We start from the raw sequence: 6,539 nt of genomic DNA on the forward strand, positions 1-6,539 counted from the left end.
TGTTGACTGTTTCCTTTGCTGTGCAGAAGCTTTTTATCTTGATGAAGTCCCAGAAGTTCATTTTTGCTTTTGTTTCACTAGCCTTTGGAGATGTATCTTGAAAGAAGTTGCTGTGGGCGATGTCAAAGAGGTTACTGCCTATGTTCTCCTCTAGGATTTTGATGGATTCCTGTCCAAAATTGAGGTCTTTCATCCACTTTGAGTTTATCTTTGTGAATGGTGTTAGAGAATGGTCGAGTTTCATTCTTCTGCATGTGGCTGTCCAATTTTCCCAGCACCATCTATTGAAGAGACTGTCTTTTTTCCATTGCATGTTTTTTCCTGCTTTGTCAAAAATTATTTGACCATAGAGTTGAGGGTCCATATCTGGGTTCTCTATTCTGTTCCATTGGTCTATATCTCTGTTTTTGTGCCAGTACCATGTGTCTTGGTGATCACAGGTTTATAATATAGCTTGAAATTGGGCAATGTGATGCCCCAGCTTTGTTTTCTTTTTCAACATTTCCTTGGTGATTCAGGGTCTTTTCTCATTCCATACAAATTTTAGGATTGTTTGTTCCAGCACTTTGAAAAATGTCATTGGAATTTTGATCGGGATGGCATTGAAGGTATAGATTGCTCTGGGGAGCATAGACATTTTAACAATGTTTATTCTTCCAATCCATGAGCATGGAATGTTTTTCCATCTCTTTGTGTCTTCCTCAATTTCTTTCATGAGTGTTCTGTAGTTTCTAGAGTATGGATCCTTTACCTCTTTGGTTAGGTTTATTCCAAGGTATCTTATGGTTTTTGGTGCAATTGTAAATGGAATCGATTCTCTAATTTCTGTTTTTATAGTTACGTTGTTAGTGTATAAGAAAGCAACTGATTTCTGTGCATTGATTTTGTATCCTGCCACATTACTGAATTGCTGGATGAGTTCTAGTAATTTGGGGGTGGAGTCTTTTGGGTTCTCCACATAAAGTATCATGTCATCTGCAAAGAGGGAGAGTTTGACTTCTTCTTTGCCAATTTGAATGCCTTTTATTTCTTTTTGTTGTCTGATTGCTAAGGCTAGGACTTCTAGTACTTTGTTGAACAATAGTGGTGAGAGTGGGCATCCCTGTCCTCTTCCTGACCTTAGGGGAAAAGCTCTCAGTTTTTCCCACTGAGAATGATATTCGCTGTGGGTTTTTCATAGATGGCTTTTATGTTATTGAGGTATGTTCCCTCTATCCCTACACTCTGAAGAGTTTTAATCAGGAAAGGATACTGTATTTTGTCGAATGCTTTTTCTGCATCAGACAACTTTAAACAATTACCTTTTGGTAGCAATAAAAACTAGCTTAATCCAAAGGGAATTTGTTGGCTCACATCACAAAGATCTGGGGGAGAGGCCAGCTGCAGTCATGGCTGGATATAGGCGTTTAAACAATTTTGTCAAAAATGGTTTGCTTTCTGTCCCCCACCTGTCCTCCCTCCCTCCACCCTCTGTCCCCTGTTCCCTGACCTTCCATCTACCCTCTCCTTCCTCTTCTTGTCTCTGCCTCTCTGTGGATGTCACCCTGCTGTTCTCCGCTGCACACAGCTTCCTGCAAACAGCGTCTGCTCATCCTTTAGAGCAGGATCCCCTGAGGAAGAAGCACCATGACCTCGTGTTCATACGTTTGCAGGGAGAATGTTACTTGACTTGGCTAGGTCACCCGCCAGTGTCCGAACAGTCACATGCCCGAGTGCAGGAATTCTCCCATGACTCTGAGCCACCTGCGCTCACCTGGCCGGGTAGAGCATGCCTCCCCGAGGAAGAGATGCCGAGCAGCAGAGAGCAGTGGCTGCCTGGGTGTGTTGCTGAAGCTAGACCGCACACTTCACAGCCAGGACCCGGCATCAGCTTGTGCCCCATGCAGCTCGATGGGGGTAAAATGGAGGTAAATCAAAGTGTTGTGTTGACACAGAGAAAGGACAAGGACTCCCAGTCCAGTCTGAGAGCATCGGGGCCCCACAAGGGAGGTGGCATCTGCACTGCTCTTGAGGAGCTCCTAAGAATACCTGGGATGGACTTGAGGCTGTCTTCCTCAACCCAAGTCTGAATGTGCAGGAGTGATGTTAGCTGCTCCGTTTGCTCTGAGGGTAAGACGAGAGCCCCTCCACCATCCTTGGACATCTGGCTGCTGAGATACTTCATCTTCCTTCGAGGGAAAATGCATCAGTATATTACACATTTGAAGCCCATTGCTTCCGTCTAATCCATGGTTAAGGTATGAATTAAATACCCGTGGGTATGCTTCACCCCCGTCTCCTGTTTCTGCCCAGCCGGCCATATGTAAGGCTCCGGAAAGGCAGGTTTCCAGCTGTTTGCTCGGTATAGATGCAGACTTTGGGCTCACCTGCCCCATCGGTCCAGGTGAGCGAGGTGGGGGCTCCTCACTGAGTGGACGCCAGGAAAAACGGGTCTGCACCAAGGTATGAAACTGATTTTTAAGCAAATGGGAAATCCTGTAAGTTTAGGATTTTTAAGTGAAATCTAAATAGAATTAATTTATAATGTACTTTTTTTTATATTTCAGATATTTTTTATTTCTTCAAATTTATCAGGAGTGACTGAAATAAAAAATATAATTGAGTCCCGTCATCATGGAAATAGCTTTAAGAGAAAACTGATCAGATGAATATCATTGCTTCCCGTTTTCAACCAGCGGAATAGTTGCCATTGATGAATAGACAGCCACTAGTCTGTCAAGAATGCTCAAGATGCATTATGTAATACAACATGCCTGTTCACGGTGGGGGAAGACTAGGAAATAACTTATGTGAACTTGATTTCATCATACAAGACCAGCACAAAAGCAGCACCCATGCCTCTGAGAACACTGGACCACGGCCACCTCCAAGATGGCGGTAGCACCCATCGAGCGGGTCAAGCTGCTGCTGCAGGTGCAACATGCCAGCAAGCAAATCACCGCAGATGAGCAGCACTAGGGCATCATAGACTGTGTGGTTCGCATCCCCAAGGAGCAGGGAGTCCCGTCCTTCTGGCGCGGTCACCTGGCCCATGTCATCAGACACTTCCCCACCCAGCCTCTCAACTTCGCCTTCAAGGATAAAGACAAGCAGATCTCCTGGGTGGCGTGGACAAGAGAATCCAGTTTGGGCGCTACTTTGCCGGAATCTGGCGCCAGGTGGTGCCGCTGGGGCCACGTACTGGTGTTTTGTGTATCCTCTTGATTTTGCCCATACCCGGCTAGCAGCCGATGTGGGCAAAGCTGGAGCTGAAAGGGAATTCGGAGGCCTCAGTGACTGCCTGGTTAAGGTCTACAAATCTGATGGGATTAAGGGCCTCTACCAAGGCTTTAATGTGTCTGTGCAGGGCATTATCATCTACCGAGCTGCCTGCTTCGGCATCTATGACACCGCAAAGGGGATGCTTCCAGATCCCAAGAATACTCACACCTTCATCAGCTGGCTGATCGCACAATCCGTCACAGCGGTTGCCGGGTTGACTTCCTACTCGTCTGACACTGTTCGCCGCCAAAGGATGATGCAGTCAGGGCGCAAAGGGACTGACATCATGTACGTGGGCACAGTAGGGCACAGTAGACGGCTGGATGAAGATCGCTCGTGATGAAGGAGCCAGAGTGTGTGTCAAGGGGCCGTGGTATAATGTACACATTTTAAAGAGAGGTGGAGACCAGATCTGACGAGCTGGCAGTTTGGGCCTGGGGCGGGGTGGATGTCCGTTTCCTCCTCTGCAGCACAGCCCACGGCCCCCCCGGGGGCCATGCCGCACAAGTGCATTAGCTTCGGCCCCTTTCACTGTAGCTGGATCCGCCATCCTACTGTAAAGAAACCTGGAAAGGGCTCCAGCGCCAGTTTCGAGAGAGGCGTGGGCCAGGTCAGTCATCCACGCCCCTGGTTCTCTGTGTCTGCTGGGTGTCCCGCTCTGCTATGGACCAGGGATGTCCGTGGGAACTCTCCCGGGGGCGGGCATGTGCTGTGTCCGCACAGGGTGCCCGCCACCTGGCTCCTGAGCACCTAAATGCAGCCCAGATGGCCAAGGAACTGAATTTCTGACTTGGTCCCTTTCACGCTCTTGAATTCCACTTTCAGTGGCGGCATGTGCCTGATGGCTCGGCTTTGGACTGCGCCAGTCTGGGCCATGCGGATGCAGTGATGTCGGGACATCCCGGTCCCGTCTCAGGGAGCGCATACTCAAGCCGCGCAGGTGGTCCCCTCGGGAGGCCTGGCAGCGAGGATGAGGTCAGGTCTCGTTCTGAACCCCCGGAGGCCTGTATTCTCAGCGCAGGAACATTCACTGGGCACCCACTACGTTCCAGGCAACGGGAGAGAAATGAACACACACCCTGGCCTTTGGCATGCTGCTCCTGGCCGGAAGCCAGTGGGCGGTGGAAGCTCCCAGAAGGACGTGGCAGGCACACAGGGGCTCTAGGTCGTGTGAGTGCAGGAATCCGCATGTGACGGCCGCCGTGGCAGAACTGTCTCCACGCGCGTTGTGCTGCGAGCAGCAGGGGCGTCCAGAGGGTCCTTGTCAGCCCTCAGAGTCACACGGTGTGTTGGAGGAACGCGCACCTCTACTCAGGGGAGGGGGCGGGCGGGCTCCGAGCTGCGGCAGGGGGGCGCAGGGGGTGTTCAAGGCTCTTACTGCCTCCGCGTTCCCAGGCAGAACGACACCCTTTTCCTGTAAGTGCCCCAGCGTGGTCTCCTCAGATGTTTCACGCTGATGGGCCTGAGGACGGCCCTGCTTTTTCACCCAGGCAGAGAGACGGTCCTCGAGGGGCGCAGCGGCTGTTCCAGGAGAAGCTGCTGCCCAGATCGCACATGCTGTCTTCAGGAGAGCTCCGAATGCCTCTGGCCAGAAGCAGGCTCGGGCTGCGGGTTCAGACCAGCTTCTGGTCTAAACCCAACTTGATCATGGTCTCTGATCTTTTTTTTTTTTTTTAAAGATTTTATTTATTTATTTGAGAGAGAGAGAATGAGAGACAGAGAGCATGAGAGGGAGGAGGGTCAGAGGGAGAAGCAGACCCCCCGCCGAGCAGGGAGCCCGATGCAGGACTCGATCCCGGGACTCCAGGAACATGACCTGAGCTGAAGGCAGTCGCTCAACCAACTGAGCCACCCAGGCGCCCCATGAATTCAATAATCTTAAAAAATAATCATGCTATTTGAATTCTCCATGATAAAGTGTGTTTCCATTTGTCTCTGCAATAAAATCACTTTGATGATTAACAATCAAAAATGTTTTCAAAAAGGCATATGCCTTAAAATAGAAGGAGACATATTTTTTGGTGTTTTAAGCTTAATCTCTGAGCAGCATAAGCTTTCTCTAACAAGGAACTTCTTCTTTTTTTTTTTTTTAAGATTTTATTTATTTATTCAAGAGAGAGAATGAGAGAGAGAGAGCACATGAGAGGGGGGAGGGTCAGAGGGAGAAGCAGACTCCCTGCCGAGCAGGGAGCCCGATGCGGGACTCGATCCCGGGACTCCAGGATCATGACCTGAGCCGAAGGCAGTCGCTTAACCAACTGAGCTACCCAGGTGCCCCACCGACACTGCCTTCTCAGGGCATCCCAGCCACCCTCTGTTGACTGTCACGCTTCCATTCCGCCCGGACCCAGTAGCCTGCAAAGCACAACAGATGTGCACTGCGTTCTTTGACCCAGAAAATTCACTCATCCCCAGTGTGCAATCTTTGGAGAGCTGCTTAAAGAAACAAACCACCCTTCCTCATCCTATGCTCCAAGTACATATGGTGAGATTTCGTGCATTAAAGCAAAATGTTATTTTCCCATTTTCTGTCTCTCCCCCCTCCATAAATTTACCATCTTACAACCCAAGAAAGGCCGTAAGGTAAAGTGTGGCTCTGGGTGAGAGTGGAGTATTCGTGTGGGTTCATGGGTTGTAACAAATGCTCCATCTGTGGGATGTTGACAACGGGGGGAAGATGGGTGAAGGGGGTGGGCAGCGGGTACACAGGGAAGCTCTGCATCCTCCCCTCAATTTTGCTGTGAACCTAAAGCCGCTTTACAAATAGTCTATTGATGGACACTGGGAAGGGTATGTGCTATGGTGAGCGCTGTGAATTGTGTAAGATCTGTGATGAATCACAGATCTATACCTCTGAAACAAATAATACATTATATGTTAATTAAAAAAACAAATAAAAATAATTAAAAATAGCTTATTTTTCTAAATGGGAAGAAATCAGAGAGGGAGACAAGCCATGAGAGACTCTTGACCCTGGGAAACAAATGAGGGTGGCAGAAAGGGAGCTGGGTGGGGGGACGGGGTGACCCAGGTGTTGAGCATGAAGAAGGGCATGTGTTGTGATGAGCACTGGGTGTTATACTGAACTAGTTAATCATTGAACATACATCAAAAACCAAAGATATACTATACCTTGCCTAATTGAATTAAAATTAAAAATAAATAAGTAAAGTTGATTTTATTAAAAAAAATAGAAACCCACAGAGCCAAAGCAAAGTGATACTTACATAAGACCCAGGTATATTTGAGACATGGAAAATGATTGCTCCAGAGAGGTT

The 6,539-nt window shown here is 48.6% G+C and overlaps 1 pseudogene; it reads left to right on the forward strand.

The window, feature by feature from the left end:
* LOC118009827 overlaps positions 1-3,733 on the forward strand; it is a 7,182-nt pseudogene extending 3,449 nt beyond the window's left edge.
* Positions 3,734-6,539: the final 2,806 nt, after the last annotated feature.

The sequence above is a fragment of the Mirounga leonina genome, unplaced genomic scaffold (genome assembly GCF_011800145.1).
Source record: "Mirounga leonina isolate KUSES-001 unplaced genomic scaffold, KU_Mleo_1.0 Mir_128, whole genome shotgun sequence".
Taxonomy (NCBI): domain Eukaryota; kingdom Metazoa; phylum Chordata; class Mammalia; order Carnivora; family Phocidae; genus Mirounga; species Mirounga leonina.